The sequence below is a fragment of the Ovis canadensis genome, chromosome X (assembly GCF_042477335.2).
Source record: "Ovis canadensis isolate MfBH-ARS-UI-01 breed Bighorn chromosome X, ARS-UI_OviCan_v2, whole genome shotgun sequence".
Classification (NCBI taxonomy): domain Eukaryota; kingdom Metazoa; phylum Chordata; class Mammalia; order Artiodactyla; family Bovidae; genus Ovis; species Ovis canadensis.
This window is the reverse complement of record NC_091727.1, coordinates 17,904,731-17,930,885: the sequence shown is the minus strand read 5'-3', so window position 1 is coordinate 17,930,885 and position 26,155 is coordinate 17,904,731. Positions and strand designations below refer to the sequence as shown.

General features: G+C 42.4%; 1 protein-coding gene and 1 non-coding gene across 27 annotated transcripts in view; one reads left to right on the top strand and one right to left on the bottom strand.

The window, feature by feature from the left end:
* The window catches only part of PPEF1 (protein phosphatase with EF-hand domain 1), a 147,528-nt gene extending 125,537 nt beyond the window's left edge, over positions 1-21,991 (bottom strand). For 7 of the 26 annotated variants that reach the window (XM_070289812.1, XM_070289833.1, XM_070289817.1 and 4 more), the window contains exons 1-3: positions 21,803-21,991; positions 20,782-21,028; positions 19,864-19,901 (exon numbers count right to left, since the gene is read on the bottom strand). The gene's annotated coding sequence lies outside the window, so the exon portion shown is untranslated. Of the gene's footprint in view, positions 1-19,863; positions 19,902-20,781; positions 21,029-21,557 lie in introns of all 26 variants that reach the window. The other 19 variants (XM_070289838.1, XM_070289820.1, XM_070289835.1 and 16 more) reach the window with 13 other exon arrangements.
* A 91-nt stretch (positions 21,992-22,082) lies between these two features.
* On the top strand, positions 22,083-22,155 carry TRNAV-UAC (transfer RNA valine (anticodon UAC)). Its single transcript has one exon. It is a non-coding gene; the product is annotated as a tRNA-Val (tRNA).
* The last annotated feature ends 4,000 nt before the right edge of the window (positions 22,156-26,155 follow it).

Genomic DNA, 26,155 nt, shown 5'->3' with positions numbered 1-26,155 from the left:
TCAGTCTCTGGCTGGGAACCAAAATCCTGCTTCAAGCCACTACAGGCTGAGGCCACCCAAAATCAGGTACAAAGATATGCCATGTACTACCGGAGCCCAGAAGGATACGAGCCCTGCCAGGACAAGTCAGGAGACATTTCCTAGAGTGTACAAGGTAGAGAACGGCATTCCAGGGAAATTGGGAGCACACCACATTTGAGTTATGTCTCCGGAGACTGGGGTGGGTAGAATGTATATACAGCAGAAGATGGGGATGTGAACCTGAGGAGGTAGACTGGTGCCAACTGTGACTGTTCTCATAAATCACAGGAAAGAATTCATACTTTTATCTGTCAGTCAAAGACTGCAATTTCAAATGCGGACACGGGCTGGAGTCCATAACAGAAATGAACGAAGCAGCTGGGGCAGAAATGATGGGGCACTGTAGGGAGTTTCCGTCCAAATGGGGCAGCAGCTGTCCACAACTCCCAGCCCAGCACTGCCCGCTGTAATTTTTCAAAAGAAGCCGGACATGCTTTTATGTACAATCTGTATTTTTAAATGCCAGTATGAGTATACCTCTACAAACTTAAGATGCCATCGATTACAAGGTGTATCATTATTTTATGTACCCATAAGAAACAAAAAAGCAACTCATCAAACTGTGACACACCATTGATTTTAAGGCACATCCCAATTTCAGAGGTGCTAAAATTTGGAAAAATGTGTCCCTCAGAATCAATGAAATGCAGCAGTAATTCTCACTTTCTCAGAGCACTGTACAGACTCCAGTGCGAGGCTGCCAGACTGCAAACTCTGAGTGAAGAGGAGCCTGAGAGTAATCTCATTAGATTCACACTTTAGGAAGATGACTCTGCGGCTCACATGGCAATGACCTGGTGAAATGCCAGCCAGAGGAAGACCAATGAGGAAGCGCCTGCAATGATCCAAGAGATCAATGACAAGGGCTGAATTAAGGCAGTAGCAGTACAAATGGAGAGGAGAGGCCAAATGTGAAAGCCTTTTAGGAAATAAACCCACTGGTCCCAGACTGGGTATAGGGAGCAAGGAGGATAGAGGCATTGATAAGGATTCCAAAGTTTCTAGTCTGGAATACTAGATGGATCCATCACATCTTCAACAATGCTCACTGGGTATCCACCAGGTGCTGGGCACTGCAGTGCGCCCTGGGGGTACAACGGTGGACAAAACACACATGGTCCCTGCCCTCTGGTCATTTACAGTCTAGTGAGTGACACCCTAACAAGTTAAAATGTCCCATAGGCAGCAGAGGCCCTTTTTAAAGCCTAGAAAATAAATCAGGTCTGCAGATTCTGATTAAAGAGGTTATCAGGTTATCAATAACAGCTAAAGTGATCAGAAGGAGCACTTGTAAAGTTAGAGGCAACAGGGGCAAAATCAGATGCCTAGGAACAGAGACATTAAAAGGGAATGAGGAGGAGAGATAAAACAAAGGAGACTAAAAACAGAACAATATGGAAAGGAAAAGGCTCAGGAGAGAGGTGTATCTGTAAACCAAGGGAGATACGTATTATCATGGAATCTAATATACCTTTATCTATCATTAATGCACAGAAGTAAATAACCTTGGCAAAATGTACAATTCAGATTTTCAGAATTATGGGTGTTTGGTGTTTTCCATGAATTCCAAATAGCCTTATGAGAACTGCTTCTTATTTAGGGAGTTGTGGATCTTTTTGAATATTGCCACTGTCTGCCCTTTCAGCTTGTTATTGTGTCTCTGTTTGGCATCTAGCGTGAGTCGGTGGCAGAGCAATGCTAATCCCTTCAGCAGGAGCTACAATCCATCATTCCAAGACAAAAGTGAGACAAAGAATAGACATTTATACTATCCCCTCTCATGTCAAAGCCCAGGGAATTGGGCAAAACCGATCTAGGCCAGACAGCAGAGTCCCCTTGCAAGATCATCACAAGGGTCATGTCCCAGAGCCCCGCACCAGGTTGTGATGTGGTAAGGTACTCTGGTCCTCTGGACTTGTTCAGAAAGGCCCTTTATTTTCTGAGAGAGGAAGTCAGGCCCAGATAGGTTAAGTAGCCTCCCAACATCATCGTCTTATGACTTGGTGGCCAGTACTCGTCCCGTTACATCAGAGTGATCCAACTCTACCCTAATAAAGACAGCTTCAATACTACATACACTAAAGTATGACACACTCAATACATAAAACACTAACTCTACTAGAGCTGGCCAAACAACTAAACAGGAAGAACATATGGCTCCATGTCTACCCAGATTTCATTCAATTTATCTGCTCCTTTAAGAGTTCTTACCCTTCCCTCTAAGTTTAACCAGTTCCACAAAGGTTGAAGGAAAGTACAACTCCTAGATTTTCATGTTGTTGGTTGTTCAATCTTTTAGCCTGACCTGCAGACTCAGGACACAATCCATCATCACGCTTACAGATCTTACTTGAAGAGGAGTCCTCAGCCTCATCTAGAATTTTCCAGATGGAGATTCTAGAATGACTCTTAAGGTTGTCTTGGTAACTCCATAATGATGAATGCAGGTATGACTGTACCTGCCAATGGAATGTGAACAACACAACCTGGATGAGAGAACCACTTCCTGCTTACTGGGAAGGTAGCTTCCACGTTCTCCAAGCTTACTTGTTGCCAACCATTACCTCCCTGTCAACCATGTTTGTTTTCATGAACATAGAGAACAAAGAACAGTTGGTTTCTTGAAGGAATATTGAAACTATTAGCTAAAGCAAGGCCTAGGAAATACCCATGGCTTTCTTTTCAAAACATTTGTTAGTATTGCCTCAGATGACTACAAGTTTATGGTGGAGACTTTGGAAAGGTTTTTAGAGAATTTTGTTTAAGAATACTTACTCTTGTCTTGGTTTTATTCATATATTCATCCAACAAATATTTGTTGAGCCCCTACTGTATGCCAGGCACTGTTCTAGACTCTGGAGTATATACGTGGACTCTATGATTTAGGGACTTTCAAAGGAAAAACTAGGGTTTAATAAGTCTTAGTTTAATAAAGCTGAAGTTAGTATTTTCACTAATATCCCCAAAAGGGCAAAAGTTATTCATTTACATAAAACTCTCTAAAATAGTGCTTCTCAAACTCTGATATGCTTATAGACAACCTGGGGACCCTGTTAAAACACAGATGCCTGGCCCAGCCCCTAGAAGTTCTGATTCAGTAGGTCTGGAGTTGGCTCCTGAATCTGGAGTGCTAATGAATTCCCAAGGGACGATGAAGTGTACTTTGAGAGGCACTACTCTGTAACACAGTATGGCTTTTTTTTTTTTAATCTCTGTTTCTTTTTCAACCCATTCTTCCACAACTTTTAAAGTCAAATATATTCTACAATGCTTTTGTGTTTTTCACGGTCAACTCAGTATCAGCAGAACATGAGAATGTTGTGATATATAAATGAAACAATGTCATAAACTAAAGATTTCAAATATTTGGAAAGAATGAAAGAAATAACAATCATAAGCAAATTGATGTATCAGTAATGTACTAAAACCTCACGAATTTGCCCTAATGAGGTGGATTGTTATTCTTATTTCATAAGTCGGATTTACAAAACAGTTTTAAGGATATGTATTCAAATTAACCTGATGTAACTAAGAACAGGAAAATTCTACATGTTTAATGACTCTCTTACTTTAACAGGGAGATAAGAGCTATTTGTAATGAATATACTCACATTTCGATTAAAACTCTGGATTTTATATTACATGAGATACAAATACCTCCCCACTTAGGCCTCTGTTTCTCGCCACTAAACTGGTATGTCTGCCTCATATGCCATGCTCCTGCTGATGTGGTTATGTGAAACGGATACTAGGTAAATGAGCTAGCTAGTGGCAGATTCAAGATTTCTCTACACTGTTTTTCCTAAGAAGGCTATAAAGTTAATATAGGGTCTGGAGAAAGTACTGTCATTTTTAAAAATTAAAAAAGTCTCTGTACATGGAAGAATAGGAGGGTTAGGAAAGGGGACCAGGAGTAAATTCTCGCAATTTCAAGGAAATATCAGCTCTGTCACTTATTAATACATGCCGGGTACCTTAGGAAATGTTTATTACTTCTCCAAGTGCCTTCTCATTTTAAAAATGGGGATAATATTTAAATGGAAAAATCTAAGTGGAAAATCCTTCATAAACTATAAAGTGCTAAACAGATATCCGCTACCATTTCTAGGAGAGGCCTACATTTCCTGAGTGTATACACGTCCTGGAGAAGAAATGTGGCCTGGTCTGTGGGTCAGGATGTGCTTAGGAGCATCAGAGACTTCAATTTCACAGTCAGATTGCCTGGGGTCATTTTATACAGCCACCACTTAACAGTTGTGTGTGAGCTTGGGAAAATTACACAACCTCTATGTCTGCTTCTTATAAACTGAGATAGTAATAGCACTGCTCACACTGAGTTGATATAAGGAATACATGGGTTCATACACACTGTGGCAGCCACGGATAGTTGCCTAGCCAGTATCTATTCTCCTTTTCTTCCATACCAATAAAGCCCTAATTTTGCTTTTGATGGCAATGGGCCCAGCCACCAAAACGTCATTTTCTAGGATCCCCAGTGGTTAGGGGTGGTCATGTGACTCTGTTCTGGCCAATGAGATATAAGGAGAAATCTAGTGGCTGAGGCTCCCAGAAAAGCCATTTTTCTGATTAAAAAAAAAGAGAAGACTTAGCTGTCAGGAGCCCTTTGCTTTTACCCTTCCCCCACTGTGTCTGGAAGCATGACATAATACCTAGAGGAGAAGCAGCCCTTTTGAGTGCATTAGGACAAGAGGCTAATGCTGAGAATGATAATGCAGAAAGACTGAAGGAGAGCCTGGGACACAAATTATGTGAAGTGGCTTATTTCCTGACCTAATGTCACCTGAGGTAAAAGCCAACGCCTCTGCATTAAGTCCCTGTTATTTCACTTACCTCATCACATGCAGCCAAACACATTCTCTAACCAATACACTTGTAAAGCAGTTTTGAGTAGTGCCTGGCTTATAGTTAGCATTCAAAAAATAATATTATTTGCCCAGCATTCTGTTGCCTAACCAGGTGGCCGACAAATATTGCCCCTTGATTCCTTACAACAGTACCCCAATTTTCCTTTTTGAACTCAATTCTGTCCCTATACTAAGCCCTGTGGTTTGCATGGGATTGACACCACTCTAAGTGTGAGATTGAACTGGCTTAATTCAATCAGCATGAGCCCACTTGCCAAGCAACAATGACTGCCCAGGGCTAGGCACACAAAACAGGCCTAGGCAGCTCACACATCCTCTTCTCCCAGTAAAAGGGAGAGTTCAGGTGGGCAAGTAACTAAAGACAGGCAATATGAGTAATCTCCAGGCTCTTATTTAATCTACTTAATCAAATCTACAGTCAAGCATAATAAAAATTCATATCCAACTCACCTTTTCCAAAGAAAAGAACAGCAACAAAATCTACAATTTTCAATTGTGTGAATTCACTGAAATTTCTCTTCGAGAAGAGAAAAAAAAATTAACAGCTGGTTGAAACTGTTTTGTTTTTGTTTTTTGTAAACACGTCCAGGAGAACGCCTTTAAGAATAGATGTGCATCTGGGTTTTAGAATGAACGTTGGACCCGAAGGCAAACACTGTAAACCTATGACTAATATTGAAATAATATTCACAGACAGTTGTCATGGCAGCCTGCTCATTCTGCACAAAATAGAACCCACTGCATTTTAACAAGATTTAGCAAAGGAAAGCTGCTAGCCTGCAGACAGCCTCTAACTGCGTTAAACAACCTACTAATTGGTCTTGGTTTTATCATTATATATAGCCTTCAGACTATACCCTAATTGTATCCCAAAAAGTCACAAACACTTAAAATCACTAACAAAAACACTAAGATGATCTTAATTTAACACCTCCACCCCTCTTGAAATCTTCCCATCAAACTATAAAGAAAGCTTATAGGCAAGTCCCATTATGTGCACAGTTGAATCCACTTAGAAATCTAAAGACAGTAAGTTTGGGAGAATCAGAGGGAAATGTCATTTCTGTCACCAATTAGCATTGGCTGGATGCCACTATCAGTCACTTCCTTTTAAGCAGGGTTCTGTAGGAGTAGCCAATTTGGGGAGTAGCCAAACTGCTCTGTGCTCAGTTACACAGTCCCAGGGGAGTGACTTTAGAAACTGGAGGCATCTTGAATAGTAGAAATAAGGGAGGGGGAGACAAAGTATTTTCAGTTGATCTGTTTCTCTCTTGAGTGGCTATCTATCAAGTCTAAGGGCACTGAATGTGACTGCAGGTGATTTTGTAGATGACATATAGCTGGTGTCAAGAGGAATACCACACAAAGCCATCTTTCCTAATAGATGGGCTTTTGCATATCACCCTGTCCCCTCTCCTGCCTTCTCTTTAAGAGAGAAGAGACAGAGTCTAATTAAAAGTCAATAACATAAAAAATTCAGTCACATCCCAAGTTAGGAAAAACATATCAAGCCATTATCATCCATTAACATCTTGAAACAAATCAGTCCTTTGGGTTAATTAATGTTCTCTAAACTCCTTGAGATGGGGCCATGTCCTACACTTTAAAAAAAAACTCCACACTACCCAACACTGAATTCGTAAACATATTGCAGGTATGTGACAATAAACAAAGGAACTGAGACACTGAGGAGCAGTCCCTCAGAAACTGGTGGGCAGATTAAATACACTGTCAAAATGGTACAGGAGAGAAATGTGGAAATACTGAATCAGTGGGGATTGTATTTTCCTTCATATAACTGAAACTCTCACTAAATAGCAGCATTAAAAATTAGTAATTTCACTTTTCAAATGTAATCGAGAGTCTGGAAGTAGTAAATTCGGGGCTGGGACCCGGGTACCTTCCTTCTTTCTGCTGAGCAGTGTAGCTTTCTTCTTCACAATTGCCAGCTCATGATCACAAAATGGCTGCTCTCCCTCCAGCATTTTATGTACATTCTGAGGAGAAAGTGAAGCTAAGGGCAAAATGGGGCATACCAACTGAGTCAACCTCCTTTTAAAGAAATGGTTTTGGAAGCCCACCTACTTCTATAAAAGTCATTGGCCAGAATTACATCATACAGTCTCTTCTAACTGTAAGGGAACCAAGGCAATCAATCCTAGTTGGACACATTCCCGAGTCAAACAAAATCAGGAAGTGTGGTGTACAGGTTAAATACAGATAATGGAGCCAGATGGCCTGGATGTAAAACCCTACTCCTTTATTTACTTAGCTTTGTGACTTAGTTACATAATTATTCTGTGACTCAGTTTTCTCTTCTGTAAACTAACCATAGTAACAGTACCTTTCTCACAGGTTTCTTGGGAGGATTAAATAAGTTAATATGGGTAAAGAGTCTGAACAGTCTCTAACATAGCAAGCATTCTACAAATGTTTATTTTTATTACTGACGAAAAGAAGAATGAATATTGAATAAGCAACTAGCAGTATCTGCCGTAGGTGTGTTGGCCACTCTGTAGCCTCACCCATCCTGGTTACTGTCATCAGCGGGGACAAGTGGCCTGCCACATCTGAGAACTGACGGCTCTCCAGGCCAGAAAACCAAAACCCTGAGCTGTCAGAGCAGCCATTCCCATGACCATCAGCCTCTGTCCTCATTTCCTCAGAACCTAAGGCAACAAAACTTCCCAGTGTCTGAGCCAAGAAGGCACTGCCAGCCCACTGTGGTGATGCCCATCCATTCTAGACATGAGTCATCAGGACTCCTTCTGTTGCAAGAGTCAGTAAGGCCAACTCCTGCTGGCCTGAGCAAAACTGGAAACGCACCCTTCTGACAGCGGAGAGTCAATGAGGAGACCTAAGGCCTGACTTGGTCAAGGCCTTAAATGACAGTACCTGGTTACTCTGTTTCTCACCTCCAATTCCTCACTGTTGGGTCTATTCTCAGGCTTCAAACTGGTGTCTCTCAAACCTTGTGATCACCCACATTAACTTCTCAACATCCTCCCTATGTTTCAGTAATTCTCCACATTTGAATCCTTGAGAAACAAGAAATTTGCTCTCCCAGCCTCTTTCATAGCAGAGCACAGGTGTGTAACCTAGGCTCTGCCAGAGACCTCAATTTAGAAAAGAGCAACAGAAGGAGTCAAGGGATTATGAAAGCCGTCATCCGCCAAAGTTAGTTTGCAGAGACAGCAGTGCCAGAGACGCTGGACCCCATCACGGGCTTGAGTTTCTAAGTCTGTATTCAAAAGGGGCAGCCATGGGCAGGTCTCTCTGCTGGTACAGCCCTGCAATGATATTCAGACATTATTCCTGGCTTTAGAGTCTCCAAAGCCAGCCTTCCCGGAGAGCCTCTGGGCCACCAAATATCCTTTAATAAATATTTTGTTCTTAAACTAGGAGAAGTGTTGAATCAGCTTAGATGATGTTATACCCTAAATCTCAGTAGTTTACACTTCTCAAGGTTTATTTTTCACTCCTGTTTTGCGCAGGCTGGCTGCAGTTCAGTAACATGTGATCTTTCCTCTAAGACTTGGGCCAACCTCTCTCTGGGGCATTGCTATACTCATAACAAAGGGGAAATATCAAAGCAGCACCCCACAGGCTGACCTTCACACCTCTGCTGGGAAGTGAGGCACATCACTTGTGCCCACATCCAACTGCTGAAAATAAGTCACTCGGTCAAACCTATCCGTGGGGCAATGGTGTAGAAATCCCACCTGGGAAGAGCAGTAAATATCTGGGGCAAGAAGCTTCTGCTGTAGGCAACTCAGAGCCCGTGTGATACCATGTAATAGTCAGATGGCAACAGAATCCCCAGCCTCTGGATTATCTGACACTGAGTCCAGGGTGAACAAGGAAATGTCTCCTCTCAGGAATTCACACAAAAGGCCCAGAATAAGCTCTGACTGGGACTGACTGACCTAGCATGAGTCATCTCCAATCTTGAACAGCTCCATTCAAGATATTTTTATGGAATGGTTACTATGTAACAGGTCCTACTTAGATTCCACAGACTATAACAGTGAACAAAACCAAATCCATGCCCTCACAGAACTTTCTGATTGAGAATGATAAGGGGCAGAAAATATTTAGAAACAAATAAATATCTAGAAAATTACATGGTGGTGCAGTGTGGAGAAAAATAAAGCAGGAAAGGGGGATATTGAGTTTCCAGGGTGAAGGGAAAGGAAAATAGCAATTTTAAACAGGGCAGTCAGGGGAGGATTGCTGAGAAGGTATTTGGGCAAATACCTGAGCAAGGTGAGAGCGCAATGCAGTGACACAGATAAACAGCAGTAAAGGCTGCGAGAATAGCATGGGCAAAGGCCCTGAGGCAGAAAAGGCCTACTGTGTTTGAGGAACAGTAAGCAGGCAAGACCCTGGATCTTGGATCATAGCCTTGTCATGGCAAAGGAGCTTGTGTAACTCGGTGAAGCTATGAGCTATGCCATGCAGGGCCACCCAAGAAGGAAGGGTCATAGTGAAGAGTTCTGGCAAAATGTGGTCCAGAGGAGGAGGAAATGGCAAACCACTCCAGTATTCTTGCCTGGAGAAGCCCATGGACAGTATGAAAAAGCAGAACAATATGACACCACAAGATGCATGCCTCTCCCATAGTAAAGTGTCCAATATGCTACCGGGAAAGACCGGCAAGCAACTACTAATAGATTCAGCAAGAATGAAATGGCTAGGCAAAAGCAGAAACGATGGTCAGTTGTGGATGTGTCTGGTGGTGAAAGTAAAGTTTGATGCTGTAAAGAACAATACTGCATAGGAACCTGGAATGTTAGGTTCATGAATCAAGGTGCATAGGACATGGTCAAGCAGGAAATGGCAAGAATTAATATCAATATCTTAGGAATCAGTGAACTCAGATGGACAGGAATGAGAATGTAATTCAGATGGCCATTATATCTACTGCTGGGCTAGAATCCCTTAGAAGAAACGGAGTAGCCCTCATAGTCAACAAAAAGAGTCCTAAATGCAGTACTTGGGTGCAATCTCAAAAACGACAGCATGATCTCAGTTTGTTTCCAAGGCAAACCATTCAATACCACAGTAATCCAAGTCTATACCCCAACCACTGATGCCAGAGAAGCTGAAGTTGACCAGTTCTATGAAGACCTACAACACCTTCTAGAATTAACACCCCAAAAAGATGTCCTTTTCATCACAGGAGACTGGAATGAAAAAGTAGGAAGTTAAGAGATATATGGAGTAACAGGCAAGTTTGGCCTTGGAGTACAAAATGAAGCAGGACAAAGGCTAACAGAGTTTTGCCAAAAGAACACACCAGTCATAGCAAACACCCTTTTCCAACAACACAACAGATGACTGCACATGGATACCACCAGATGATCAATACTAAAATCAGGTTGATCATATTCTTTGCAGACAGAGAAGCTCTATACAGTCAGTAAAATCAAGACCTAGAGCTGACAGTGGCTCAGATCATGAACTCCTTACTGCAAAATTCAGGCTTAAATTGAAGAAAGTTGTGAAAACCACTAAGCCATTCAGGTATGACCTAAGTCAAATCCCTTACAGTGGAAGTGACAAACAGACCCAAGAGATTAGATCTAGTAGACAGAGTGCCTAAAGAACTGTGGACAGAGGTGGCAATAACCAAAACTATGCCAAAGAAATAGAAACTGCAAGAAGGCAAAGTGGTTGTCTGAGGAGGCTTTACAAATAGCTAAGGAAAGAAAAGAAGCAAAAAACAAGGGAGAAAGGGAAAGATATACCCAACTGCATGCAGAGTTCCACAGAATAGCAAGGAGAGATAAGAAGGCCTTCTTAAATGAAAAGTGCGAAGAAACAGAGGAAAATAATAGTATGAGAAAGACTAAAGATCTCTTCAAGAAAATTGGAGATGTCAAGGGAACATTTCTTGTAAGGATGGGCATAAAACAGCACAGAAACAGTAAGGACCTAACAGAAGCAGAAGAGATTTAAGAAGAGGTGGCAAGGGACTTCCCTGGTGGTCCAGCAGCTATGACTTTGAACTCCCAATGCAGGGGGCCTCAGTTTGATCTCTGGTCAGAAAACTAGATCCCACGTGCCACAACTAAGAGTTTTCATGCCACAACTAAGCAGTCAAATAAATAAATTTTTTTTTTTTTTAAAAAGAGGTGGCAAGAATACACAGAAGAACTACACAAAAAAGGTCTTATTGACTAAGATAAATATGGTCTGGTGCGTTAGCTCACCTAGAGCTAAACATTCTGGAGTGTGAAGTCAAGTGGGCCTTAGGAAGCATTACTAAGAACAAAGCTAGGAGAGGTGACGTAATTCCAACTGAGCTATTTAAAATCCTAAAAGATGAGGTTGTTAAAGTGTTGGACTCAATATGCCAGCAAATTTGGAAAACAGTGGCCACAGGACTGGAAAAAGGTCAGTGTTCATTCCAATCCCTAAGAAGGGTAATGCCAAAGAATGTTAAAAGTACCATACAACTGCGCTCACTTCACATGCTAGCAAGGTTATACTCGAAATCCTTTAAGCTAGGCTTCAGCAATATGCGAACCGAGAAATTCCAGATGTTCAAGGTGGATTTAGAAAAGGCAAAGGTATCAGACACCAAACTGCCAACCTTCACTGGGTCATGGAGAAAGCAAGGGAATTCCAGAAAAACATCTGCTTCTGCTTAACTGTGGAGAAGGAAATGGCAACCATTTCCAGTATTCTTGCCTAGAGAATCCCAGGGACAGAGAAGCCTGGTGGGCTGCCGTCTATGGGGTCACACAGAGTCGGACACGACTGAAGCAACTTAGCATGCATGCATGCATTGGAGAAGGAAATGGCAACCCACTCCAGTATTCTTGCCTGGAGAATCCCAGGGAGAGAGGAGCCTGGTGGACTTCCATCTATGGGGTTGCACAGAGTCGGACATGACTGATGCGACTTAGCAGCAGCAGCAGCAGCTGCTTAATTGACTACACTAAAGCTTGTGACTGTGGATCACAACAAACAATGGAAGATTCTTAAAGAGATGGGAATAACCTTACTCGTCTCCTGAAAATCCTGTATGCAGGTCAAGAAGCGATAGTTAGAAAAGGACATGGAATAAAGGACTGGTTCAAAATTGAGAAAGAAGTACAACAAGGCTGGATACTGCCACCTTGTTTATTTAACTTATACGCAGAGTACATTATGTGAAATGCCAGGCTGGATGATTCACAAGCTGGAATCAAGACTACTGGGAGAAATATCAACAACCTTAGATATGCAGATGATACCACTCTAATGCTACAAAATGAAGGGGAACAAAAGAACCTCTTGAGGAAGGTCAAAAAGGAGAGTGAGAAAGCTGGCTTGAAACAAAACATTCAAAAAACTAAGATCATGGCATCTGGTCCCATCACCTCATGGCAAATGGAGAAAAAGTGGAAGCAATGACAGATTTTATTTTCTTGGGCTCCAAAATCACTGCAGATGGTGACTGCAGCCATGAAATTAAAAGACGCTTACTCCTTGGAAGGAAAGTTATGACCAACCTAGATAGCATATTCAAAAGCAGAGACATGATTTTGCCAACAAAGGTCTGTCTAGTCAAGGCTATGGTTTTTCCAGTGGTCATCTATGGATGTGAGAGTTGGACTGTGAAGAAAGCTGAGTGCCGAAGAACTGATGCTTTTGAACTGTGGTGTTGGACAAGACTCTTGAGAGTCCCTTGGACTGCAAGATCCAACCAGTCCATCCTAAAGGAGATCAGTCCTGGGTGTTCATTGGTAGGACTAATGTTGAAGCTGAAACTCCAATACTTTGGCCACCTGATGCGAAGAGTTGACTCATTGGAAAAGACACTGATGCTGGGAAAGGTTGGGGGCAGGAGGAGAAGGAGATGACAGAAGATGAGATGGTTGGATGGCATCACCAACTCGATGGACATGGGTTTGGGTGAACTCCAGGAGTCAGTGATGGACAGGAAGGCCTAGTATGCTGAGGTTCATGGGGTCGCAAAGAGTTGGACATGAATGAGCGACTGAACTGAACTGCACCAATCAATTTGATACACCATATTAACAAATTAAAAGATAAAAACCATATGATCATCTCAATAGATACAGAGAAAGTTTCTGACAAAATTCAATAGCCATTTGTGATTAAAAAAAAAACTCTCCAGAAAGTAGGCACAGAAGGAACATACCTCAACATAATAAAGGCCACATACAACAAACCACAGCAAACATTATCCTCAATGGTGAAAAACTGAAAGCATTTCCCCTAAGATCAGGAACAAGACAAGGGTGCCCACTCTCACCACTACTATTCAACACAGTTTTGGAAGTCCTAGCCATAGCAATCAGAGAAGAAAAAGAAATAAAAGGAATCCAGATTGAAAAAGAAGTAAAACTATTTGCAGATGACATGAATTCTTTACATAGAAAACCCTAAAGATGCCACGAGAAAATTGTTGGAGCTAATCAATGAATATAGTAAAGTTGCAGGATAAAAAATTAATACACAGAAATCCCTAGCATTCCTATACACTAACAATGAGAAATCAGAAAGAGAAATTAAGGAGACAATCTCATTTATCACTGCAAACAAAAGAATAAAACACTTAGGAATAAATTTACCTAGAAAAACAAAAGACTTGTATGCAGAAATTTATAAGACACTGATGAAAGAAATCAAAGACAACACAAACAGATGGAGAGATATACCATGTTTGGATAGGAAAAGTCAATATTGTGAAAATGATTATACTACCCAAAACAATCTACAGATTCAATGCAATCTCTATCAAATTACCAATGGTATTTTTCAAAGAACTAGAAAAAATAATTTCATAATTCATATGGAAACATAAAAGACACCGAATAGCTAAAGCAATCTTAAGGGAAAAAAAATGGAGATGGAGGAATCAACCTTCCTGACTTCAGACTATACTACAAAGCTACAATCATTAAGATAGTATGGTACTGATACAAAAACAGAAATATATATCAATGGAACAATATAGAAAGCCTGGAGATAAATCCACACACCTATGGGCACCTTATCTCTGACAAAGGAGGCAAAAATACACAATGGAGAAAAGACAATCTGTTCAATAAGTGGTGCTGGGAAAACTGGTCAGCTATGTGTAAAAGAATGAAATTAGCATACTTCCTAACACAATACACAAAAATAAACTCAAAATGGATTTAAGACCTAAATGTAAGACCAGAAACTATAAAATTCTTAGAGGAAAACATAGGCAGAACACTCTTTGACATAAATCACAAGATCCTCTATGACCCACCTCCTAGAGTAATGGAAATAAAAACAAACAAATGGGACCTAATTAAACTTAAAAATTTTTGCACAATGAAGGAAACTATAAGGTGAAAAGACAACCCTCAGAATGGGAGAAGATAACAGCAAATGAAACAACTGACAAAGAATTAATCTCTAAAAGATACAAGTTCATGCAGCTCAATACCAGAAAAACAACCAACCCAATCAAAAAGTGGGCCGAAGACCTAAACAGATATTTCTCCAAAGAAAATATACAGATGGCTAACAAATGCATGAAAAGATGCTGGTAATCACTCATTATTAAAGAAATGCAAATCAAAGCTACAATGAGGTATCATCTCACACTTTTTGGAATGGCTATCATCAAAAAGTCCACAGACAATACATGCTAGAGAGGATATGGAAAAAGTGGACCCTCTTGTTGGTGGGAATGCAAACTGATACTGCCACTATGTGTGGAGATTCCTTAAAAAACTACAAATAAAACTATAATATGACCCAGCAATCCTGCTATTGAGCATATATCCTGAGGAAACCAGAACTGAAAGGGATACATGTACCCCAATGTTCACTGCAGCACTATTTATAATAGCCAAGACATGGAAGCCACCTAGATGTCCACCAGCAGATGAATGGATAAGGAAGTTGTGGTACATATATACAATGGAATATTACTCAGCTACAAAAAGGAATGCATTTGTGTCAGTTCTAACGAGGTGGATGAATCTCAAGCCTATTATACATAGCGAAGTAAGTTAGAAAGAGAAAGACAAATATCATATACTAACACATATATGTGGAATCTAAAAGGTGGTACTGATGATCCTACATGCAAGGCAGCAAAGGAGACACAGAAAGAACAGACTTTTGGACTCAGTGGGAGGAGAGGGTGGGATGATTTGAGAGAATAGAATTGAAACATACACATTAACATATGTAAAATAGATAGCCGGTGGGAGTTTGATATATGATGCAGGAAAGCCAAAGCCAGTACTATGTGACAACCTGGAGTGATGGGGTAGGGAAGGAGGTGAGAGGGGTATTTAGGAGGGAGGGAACACATGCATGCCTATGGAGGATTCATATTGATGTATGGCAGAACCCATCACAGTATTGAAAAGCAATTATCCTCCAATTAAAATAACTTAATTTAAAAAACATATATATATGGAATCTAGAAAAATGATACTGATGATCCTATTCACAGGGGAGCTAAGGAGACGTAGACATTAAGGACAGACTTTTGGACACAGCAGGGGAAGGAGCGGGTGGAACAATTTGAGAGAATAGCACTGAAACATATACATACCATACGCAAAACAGACAGCCAATGGGAATTTGCTGTATGATACAGGAACCTAAAGCCAGTGCTCTGTGACAGCCTAGAAGGGTGGGATGGGAAGAGAGGTTTAAAAGGGAGGGGACATATGTATACCTATGACCGATTCATGCTGATGTATGGCAGAAAAACCACAATATTGCAAAGCAATTATCTTCCAATTAAAAACAAATTTTAAAAAAAGGACACTTGCTCCTTGGAAGGAAAGCTATGACAAATCTAAACAGCGTATTAAAAAGTAGACATCACTTTCCAACAAAGGTCCATATAGTCAAAGCTATGATTTTTCCTGTAGTCATATACAGATGTGACATTTGGACCATAAACAAGGCTGAGGGATGAAGAATTGATGCTTTCAAACTGTGGTACTGGAGAAGACTCTTGAGAGTCCCTTGGACTGCAAGGAGATCAAACCAGTCGATCCTAAAGGAAATCAACCCTGAATATTCATTAAAAGGACTGATGCCTAAGCTCCAATATTTTGGCCACCTGAAGCAAAGAGCTGACTCACTGGAAAAAAACCCTGAAGCTGGGAAAGACTGAAAGTAAATGAGATGGTTAAACAGCATCACTGACTCAATGGACATGAACTTGAGCAAACTCCAGGAAATAGTGGAGGACAGAGGAGCCTGGCGTGCTGCAGTCTATGGGATTGAAAAGATTCAGATACGACTTGGTGACTGAAAAACAACAAAGCAGCCAAGTGTGGTCCTGTAAGGCAATGTAACAGGATATATGATCAGAGGGGTAATAAATGGAAGATCAGATCATGTAGTGCCTTGCAAGTCAGTGTAAGTCTCTGGCTTCCATTCGAGTTAAGGTGGGGAGCTATTGAAGTGTTTTGAACAGAAAAGTGACATGATCTAACTTAGGTCTTGAAAGGATCACTCTGGTGGCTCAGTGATGAAGAATCCACCTGCCAATGCAGGAGACATGTGTTCAACCCTGGTCTGGGAAGATCCCACATGTCAAGGAACAACTAAGCCCTTGCACAACTACTAAGCCCATGCTCTAAAGCAGAAAACCACAACTACTGAAGCCTGAGTGCCCTAGAGCCCATGCTCCACAACAAGAGAAGCCACCACAATGAAAAGCCCACAAACCAGAGAGTAGATCCCACTTGCTGAAACTAGAGAAAAGCCCACGCAGCAATGAAGACCCAGCACAGCCAAAAATAAATAAAGTTTTTTAAAAAATCCCTAGGTGACAAGGCCTGAGAGAAGATGCCCAGCAAGTAGGACTTTAAAAAAATAAAAATAAAAAAGATCACTCTGGTTACTGTGTGAAGAATAGTCTGTAGGGAGAAAAGAGCAGAAGCTGGGAGGCCAGAATATGAGGTTCTTGGCAATGATCCAGACAAAAATGATGGTGACTTTGATTTGTATGGTAGCAGAGCAGATGGTAGAAAGTGATTAGATTCTAGATAGATCTTGATGGTATAGACAAAAGGATTTGCAAGTGAGATTAAATTTGAAGTGTGAGAGGGGAAAAAGAATCAAGTATGATTTCTTCCATTTTTCTCTCCATTTTAGGCCTAACTGTAGAAAGATGTACAATTTTGTAGAAAAATGTAAAATGTACATTTTAGGCCTAAATGTAGAAAGAAAAATGTAGAAAGATGAGGTTGCCCTTATCTGAGACAAGGAAGATAAGGAAGACTAAGAAAGGAGAAGACACAGGCAGAACAGGACTGAAATACCTATTAGACATCTAAATGGACATGTTTTGCAGGAAGACTGGGAGTTTGAAAGAAAAGTCTGGACTAGAGACATAAATTTGAAAGTCATCTAGGTTATCGACCATATTTAAAGTCATTAGATTAAATGAGATCACCAGAGTGGTGATAATGAATAGAAACATCCACAAACTGAGGCCTGTGGAACACCCATGTTTAAAGTCTAAGAGATGAGATCTAGCAAAGGTAGACTGAGAAGGGGTGACCAGTGAGGTAAGAAACAAAATCAGGAGAGTGGCATCCTAAAAGCTGGGAGGACAAAAACCAAACAAAAAAAAAGCTGGGAGGGGTAAGCGCTTCCACAAGGAGAAGAGGTACTGGAGAGAGCACCTAGGGACATATTTTCTAAGAGTTTTTCTTTTTTCTATAAAAGAAAGCAGAGAAATGGGAGTAGCTGAGGTGGAAATGAGATTAAGAGATGATTTTTAAGAATGAGAAAAATTAAAGCATGTTTGTATGCTGACAGGAATGATCCAATAGAGAGAAAGTAAATAATAATGAAGGAGAAAGAAGGGAGGTGGTAGGGTACTTTCCTTGAATAGGCAACAGCAGGTGGTTGGGTGTCGACAGGAATGCAGACAAGTCCTCTAGGGCAGGAGTTCTCAACCAGGGCACTAGTGACTTGGGGGCCACAGATATTTCTTGTGCTGGGGGCTGTCCTGTGCATTGTAGAATGGTTCACTGCATCTCTCCTCTCTACACACTGATGCTAGCAGCACACTAGCCCCACCACCCCAGTCATGAGAGCCCAGAGCCTCTCCAGACAGCTCCAAACAGCCCCCAGGGAACATTTTGGGTTCTAACAACTTGGGGAATGGTGCTATCGGCATCTAGTGAGTAGAGGCCGGGGATGCTGTGAAACGTCTCACATTACACAGGACAGCTCCCCCACAACAGAGTTCCCCAGTTCCAAATGTCAACGGGGCTGTGGTCAGAAAGCCCTAATCTAGAGGCAGGGCCAGGTCTAGAGCTAAAAGGGCACAAATGCAGGCAAGTGAGCAGATGTGAGGGGTACTACCCCTCTTCAGTTTGCTTCCATTTTTTTTCATGGAAATAAGGAAGCAAGGTCATCAGTCGTAGGTGAGGTTGAGGCAGGAGGTACAGGAAATTTAGGGAGAGAAGACAAGAACCTGTCCTCTAGGTGAGGTGGAAAACAAATGAACAGGGAAAGCAGACATAATTCTGGGCTGCATTAAGAACACACTGAGGTACTTTGTCAAGAATTTAATGTGAAATCAGTAGGCCTGAAGGTGTATTCCTCCTGGGGCCATATTCAGAGGTGGAGTTGGGAAAGAGCTGGATTTAACAAACTGGTTCTGCCAACAAAGACAAGCAACCAAGAGGCAAAGGAGTGATAAAAATGACCACAGAACTTGAACTGGGTGAGAAGACAGAGTGACGTAAGCGACTGTGAAAAGGTAGGTGGGCAAAAAGTAACAAATACCTATTCCAGGGCTTCCCTGGTGGCTCAGTGGCAAAGAATCCGCCTGCCAATACAGGAGACATGGGTGTGATCCCTACGTTGGGAGGATCCCACATGCTGGAGAGCAACTAAGCCCATGCGCCACAACTACTCAGCCTGTTCTCTAGAGCCGGGGAGCCACAACTACTGAGCCCACGTGCCCTAGAGCCCATACTCCGCAACAAGAGAAGCCACCACAATGAGAAGCCCTTGCACAGCATCCAAGAGTAGCCCCTGCTCTCTGCAACTAGAGAAAAGCCCACGTAGCAATGAAGACCCAGCAGTGCCAAAAACAAAATAAACAAATTTGTTTAAAAAAAAAAACACCCATTCCAACAGACTAGTTTCAAATGTCTTGATGAGCTTTAAAAAGGGAAAAATAAGGGGAACTCTGCCATACTAAGGTAACCACTCCTTTTCCTTAGTGAATACTTGAAAAAACACTGAAGGAATACAATCACGTTTAAATGAAATCAGGTCAGTGGAGCTTCCTAAATCAGCTGAATGTTTGGAGCCGTGGTTTCCTTGGTTGAGTCACCCTCCATCAGTGAGGCCTAATGCTGGGGAAACCATACCAAATTTCTGAGAAATCAGAGGACTCAAAAAGTTTAAAGAGACTTCTTGTCTTTATTTGCTAGTGTATCTATTTCTCTGGTAGTTGTTCAGCTATTATGGGCAGACCTGGGGGTGACAGGCCTCACAAATCTAACTGCATAGACTGAAGTGCAAGGTGAAATTGTGGCCAGCTGTGGCACTAGCCGTGACGCTAGTAGTGTCAAGGTGAAAGTCATCAACAGTGATTGGCTACAGGCTATTGGTTCCAGCTTTTGAGGATTTCATTTAAAAAATTACAAAAGAGGGTGGCAGGAAGGCACAAAAGAAACAGGACATATATAAACTTCTAGCTGATTCTCGCTGTTGTATAGCAGAAACCAACACAGCATTGTAAAGCAATTATCTTCCAGTTGAAACAGATTATAAAAGACAAGATATTATAAGAGACCAATGGCACTCTTAATACAAACAACATGTAGCCTTTAGGAATAAGGACCTCCCCAAATCACATGGCTATCAGAAAAGTGAGTATGAGCCCCGCCCTGCCACTCACCAGCAGAATGGTCTCGGCAAAGCACTGGAACTCTTCAGCTGAAAAATGGAGATAGTAGTAGTTATCATGGCTACCTCATAGGAATGGATGTGAAAATGCTTTGTAAACCATATAGCACTTTACTAATAACAGAGGCTGTGAATACACCTTGAAGGCAGCTGGGGAGTGTAACAGAAGTCTCCTTCCTTTTCACTAAAGGCAGAATCCTATGTCGCGTGCATCAGAGGTGCACCAGCCTCTTTTCTATGTGTGGGAACCCGGCCAAAGCCTGCAAGTGGCAAACCAACCCTTAGAGCAAGGGCAGACAGGAAGCCCAAGAAAGGGCAAAGCATTCCATAGAGACAAACCAAAACACACCTGGCGGGTCCAATTTAGGCCTAATTCTTGGCAGCCTTGTTTTCAACTGACAAGGGTTTGGAAACAGGTGAAATATACCGATTATTAGGCATCGTCATTATGGCTCACTGGCAAGAAACACAGACTTTCCATGAATTCATCCTCTGGCTAGTGGCTGTCCACTCATAGTCATCCCATGGCTCACACTCTCAGTGTTAAGTGCTCAAGAGGCCTCTGGAAATGTATCAACAAAAAGGCATTCTGGAAGGGGCCCATGTAAACATTACAGGGAGCTAATTAGGATACAGGAAACCTGGTACTAAAGAACCTAACCCCGCCCTTAACTACTCCTGTGGAAAAACTTAACAGGCCAGATAAGCGCCTCCATTTTCCCAACCTGGAAAGTAGAGATAACATTTAGACCCAGAGGGGAAAGTAAGGGTGTCTAGTTCAACCCACACATTTCACAAAGGCGGATACAGAGGCTTGGGAGGTGAACTGACATTCAAGACAGCTAGTAAGTAGCCAAGGCAGCATTAGAATCCAGATAACCACCCTCAGATTAGTGCACCTTCCACCCACCTGTTTCTTCCAGGGGGCCTTCCCAGGAAGACAGGAGTTGGCCGAAGGGGATGCTTTCATACAATCAGTATCGTTTCTCCATTATTCTGCCAGCCTCAGAGGAAGATGCCTGGGAAGAGGACAGTCATAGCCTTCAGCCATGTCCAACTCACCACTTAAAGACGCCCCTCAAATGGTTTTAAGTGGGTTTTCAAGCTTGAGGATGGTGAGCAATCCTAGGATGGTAAGGAAGATCCATCCAGAAGCACTGGAGAAAACGAACGAAACCGACAATGAAAACCAGGAAAAAAGAGCACACACACGCCCTTCATAATGGATGATCCCAGCACTTCTTGGGGACCACAATTCTGGAAGCACAGCAGCAGGCTCATGGGCTGCACTCCCTCGGGCCGCGCTGGGTTTAATGCTCTCCTGTCATGATTTTGGAATTCTTAGTAACTTAAGATCAAGGAACCTGATATTTTCCTTTTGCATTGGGCCCCTCAAGTCTTGGGGCCGGTCCTGCCTCACCCCGCCGCCCCCCCAGGCATAAGGGGCGGCTGGTCTCTACTGCCCCCGCCCCTCCCCAAATAAGCTCAAACAAAAGCACCTGGGGCTTCAGGAGGGGAAGGATGTAGTGGAAAAGGTCTGGGGAGCATTAGGAGCCTGTATCCTAGGGCAAGAGGCCGACTGACCAGCTGCCTTTTCCACACCTGACAAAAGGAAGATCAATATAAAAATGACCCCCCGCCCTGGGACAGCCCACCCCCGCAGCCCCTCGCTGCCCGAATCTTTGCCTCCGCCTGGTGCTCCTGTGCGCCCTGCTCCGGACTCAAGGCTTCCTGTACTGACGGAAGCGGCTCAGTGTGCCCGTGGGGAAAGTGGGGAAGTGCGAAAGTGCGAGTCCGTCACAGGCTGAGGGAATCTACTAGAAGGGGCCGCACCGCGGGAACTGTCCGCTTCCGCCCCCCGAGCGGATCTCGCGAACGCCGCGGCTGCGGGAAATTTTAGGGACGGTTGACTAGTGGCGCGGCGCTCTCACCAGGAGGGTAACCTCTCGCCTCGGCCTCCCTGGGTCTCAAGGGCGAAAAACCCAGAGGACACGGAGGGCAAGCGCTCCAGACGTCGGAGCCGAAGCCCGGAGCCCGGAGCCCGGAGCCCGGAGCCGGGAGCCCCTGCGCCCGGCCGCGAACACCAAATCCCGCAGGCGGCGCGGGGCCCCGGTGGGGGCGGAGTTACGGCGTAGGGGCGGGGTCTCAGCAGAGGCTCTGCTTCCCTTGTGACACTATGAATAAAGTAACGACGCGAGCATCTTGCGTAAAGGTTCCGTAGTGTAGTGGTTATCACGTCTGCTTTACACGCAGAAGGTCCTGGGTTCGAGCCCCAGTGGAACCAAGCCAGGAAGGCTGTTTTTTCATTCCTTAACAATGGGAAAGAAAATACGAGGTGCTTTTCGTTCTCTGTTAAAACTTTTATTTTTTTCATTTTTCTCTACTTTCTGGCATGATTTTATCGCAGAAGCGTTGTGACAGTTACCCTCCTTCCATCCCCACGCCCTCGCCCGACCTAGGAAACTGCAAAAGTAGGGGTCTAGCCGTGTTGTAGTCCCGACGGCGCCCCTGCTCCGCCCGGGTCCTACCCCCACGTCTCCTTCGGTACTCTGGGGCAACCTAGGGAAATCCAGCGCTCGTGGGAACCAATATCACCCGGCGCCGCCCTTCCCCTACAAACCAGGGCAGCCCGCCCCCACAGAGTCTCCAACTAAAATATAGTATAGAAGTGCTTTGACTGCAGTTCTATTATTAAGGTTTATTATTATTATTTCTACTACTAAATTTTTTCCCATTAAATTCTGAAATACAGAGCAGAGGGGAAAAAAATAGTCCTTTTCTTTGTAGTGCTGCAGTAGGGTTTGTTGAATAGACTTTAAATAGACCGTCATCTGTTTAATGAAGAATAAAATAAAAAGTATGAAGAAGCCATGCATAGTATAGAGTAAGCGTCAGGCTTGTGGACACCCCCAAAATGCCAGCTGAATGATTGAACATTACTCTGGTTCCTTTTTGTTCCTCTGTATTAATTCATCGCTTTTGAGGGGGTGGGGGGGCTTATTGTTATCTTTTTAATATTGACCTTTTTCATCTTCTACAAGAGGAATGAAGCAAAGGTCTCTGGGACCCTGGGGCGTTGATGTGGAATAATGGTGGCCAAGAAATAAAAAGGGAAGGGGAAACTCAGTATTTTTCTCTGCATTTTTTCCACATTGTTTTTGTTCATACAGTGGGTAAATTTGTGTCCATTTCTAACTCAGGAGTGTAACACGATTGTCCCTGTTGTTATAATCACTTCATTAACTTTTTTTAAAAAAAACAAAACTGTTTTTAAGTGTATATTTCAGAAATGCTAAGTATAGTCACATTGTTGTGAAAAAGATCTCCACAAATTTTTATGAAACTCTGATCCATTAAGCAACTCCCCTTACCCACCCCCCCACCCCCCGTCAACTTTATTCTTAATGGCTGTACAATAATAATAACTAATTACGTTAAACATTATATATATATATATTAAAAATCCCATTTAAGCCTCAAACTAACTCTGTGAAGTGAAATGAAAGTCGCTCAGTCTTGTTCGACTCTTTGCAACCAGGCCAGAATATTGGAGTGGTAGCTATTCCCTTCTCCAGGGGATTTTCCCAATCCAGGGATCGAACCCAGGTTCCCGCATTGCAAGTAGAATTCTTTACCAGCTGAATCACAAGGGAAGCCCAGGAATACTGAAGTGGGGGTAGCCTATCCCTTCTGGAGTGGGTAGCCTAATCCTATAAACGCTATGAAGTAGGCATTATTTTCACCATCTTCCAGAGGAGAAAACCGAGGCACAGAAAAACCTTACCTGTCTTTCTCAAGGCCACATTACCACTGGTTGAGCTGGGATTTGCATCCAGTCCAGTCTGTCCTGGGAATCTGTGCTCTTAATCCTGCTTGGTGTTCTGAATCCCCACCTTGATGACCATGTAGATTGTTTCCAATTTTGTCTTATTATAACAACACAGCAACGTAAATCTTTGTCTGTAACTGACCACCCTCCCAATTACTGTTTTCCTGAGTAAATAGGCATAAACATGATGCCAACTTGCTTTCTGAGAGGGGAATCCATGTCATTTTCATAGAATTCAAGAAGTTAGTTCTTACTTGGCAGGAAATTGCTCAAGGTCACCCCCTAGAAGATGATGGCAGAGAAAGGATTAAGACCTGGGTCTTCTGATGCTAGTTTCTATTTTCCTCCTCTGCTTCACTTACATTTAAACATAGAATAAAGCCAGTAGTATCTTCCTTTGCTAAACTGACCTCAGTTGACATTAGCTTCCTCTCTGAGACTTGTTGAGGTAGGTAACTATGTGGGTTAATTTAGCGGGGCTCAGCCAAAGCCCTAAGAACTAAATGGAATAAGATGCTTAATGAGGCCAGTGCTCAAGTTAAGCTTCTGTTCCTAGGAAAGCTCTCCACTTTGATAAGGAAGAGCAGCAGCCAAGGACAAGGGGAGAATGCCACGCAAGATAGAAGGCTTCTTGTTTTTACTTCTCTTTGGCTATGAAGGTATGTGCTATCAAACCATTAGCACTCATTAAATACTTAATAATGCAATTGAATTAATCATATAGCTGATTAATAGAAATGCAACCAGAATAATTAAAATATTACTAATTAGCAAAGGACGCTAATTATTTAATATGTGTTATTAATGAACAATAGTTTTCTTTGTGTGATGCAGTCCTCTTTGTCTCACCATTGGCTTTCGGGTTCTGTCAGGAGCCATCTAAAGTTCAAAGGATGCTAAAAATGGGACAGAAAGAAGAAAGGGTCTCGAAATTGTGTAAAATAACTATAAATTGAAACAATTAAGAAAGTCTGGTATATTCTTGAAAGTTTTTAGGAGCCAAAATTAGGGTGATGATAGAATTTAATCTTCCAAACCAGGACACTACTGAGAGTGGCGGAGGATGCTATTAATAATTCTACTGGGACAACAGGTGTAAACCAGGACTGTCCCAGGCAAATCGGGATGTGAGGTCACCCTAGTTTAAATATGGATTAACATAACATGCCGAATACCACTGGACACTAAGAAAGCATAATCCAACTGAGAGTCAGGAATCCCCAAAGGCTCAATACACTCAATCATTTTAAAATTTCTAAATATAGCCTGGGCAGAGTGAAATGCTTGATTAAGGAGAAATTAAAGGCAAATCTCTAAAATGTCATCCAATTCAAATTTTAAATTCGATGTCAATCTTTCAAATCATGCTCTTTCATGGCTCTCTCAACTTTCAAGGACCCATCAACTCAGAATTCCTTTTTAGGTTTTTACATACATTAGAAATTGGTTCTTTGTGGTCACTGTATATTTATGCATGTTACAAGAAATAAATAAGGAGGGCAGGAAGAAGTAGACTTCACTCTGCCAATGACCTGGTAGCCAGATAACAAAAAAAAAAAACCCTCACATGGAGTCAGAATTCCTGATTTAAATCATTTTCTTCTCTACTCTCTCATTATTTTGTTGGTAGAATACTCACTTTCATGATCCCCCAATCTTACAACTTTTGTTATTTAGTCACATTTCTCAATATTTGGGAAGACCTATAAAAATATAACTCCAGGGTTATTTTGCAAACACTCAAGATAAATTTCTAAGTAGAGATCTTTTAGATCAATTATCTGGTTGCAAATAAACAATTGCAATTGTTCCCTTGTAATTAAGAATCAGCAACTCCCCCAACTGCTGCTGCTAAGTCATTCAGTTGTGTCCGACTCTGTGCGACCCCATAGACAGCAGCCCAAAGACCGCTTAAAAATGTCTTGAGGTGGGCATCATAAGGAGCTGGAAAAGCTCAGTTGGGAGAGCATTAGCCTGAAGATCTAAAGGTCCCTGGTTTGATCCCAGGTTCCGAATCAGTACTTTCATCTACATCGAACAGAAAGTGCAATTCTTGCAACCTCGCAATCTGAGCTCTCTCAAGAGTGTCTTAGCCTACATCCAGGAGGAGGACTCCTAGATCTAATAAAAGAAAGTGTTGGTCGCTCAGTCGTGTCTGACTCCGTGCACAGTCCACCAGGCTCACTTTGCCCGGGAAGGGGTGGGTTGCCATTCCCTTTGCCAGGGGATCTTCCTGACCCAGGAATCGAACCCAGGTCTCCTGCATTGTGGGCATATTCTTTACTATCTGAGCCACCAGGCATTGCAATTGTTCCCTTACAATTAAGAAATAGACATGCCTCTGAGAAATTCTTTAAGATACCTTGAAGAGTGGGTTACCAAGGTAGCCAGAATGAATACCTCAGTTGGGAGAGCCTTAGACTGAAGATCTAAATGCTCCCTGGCTTGATCCCGG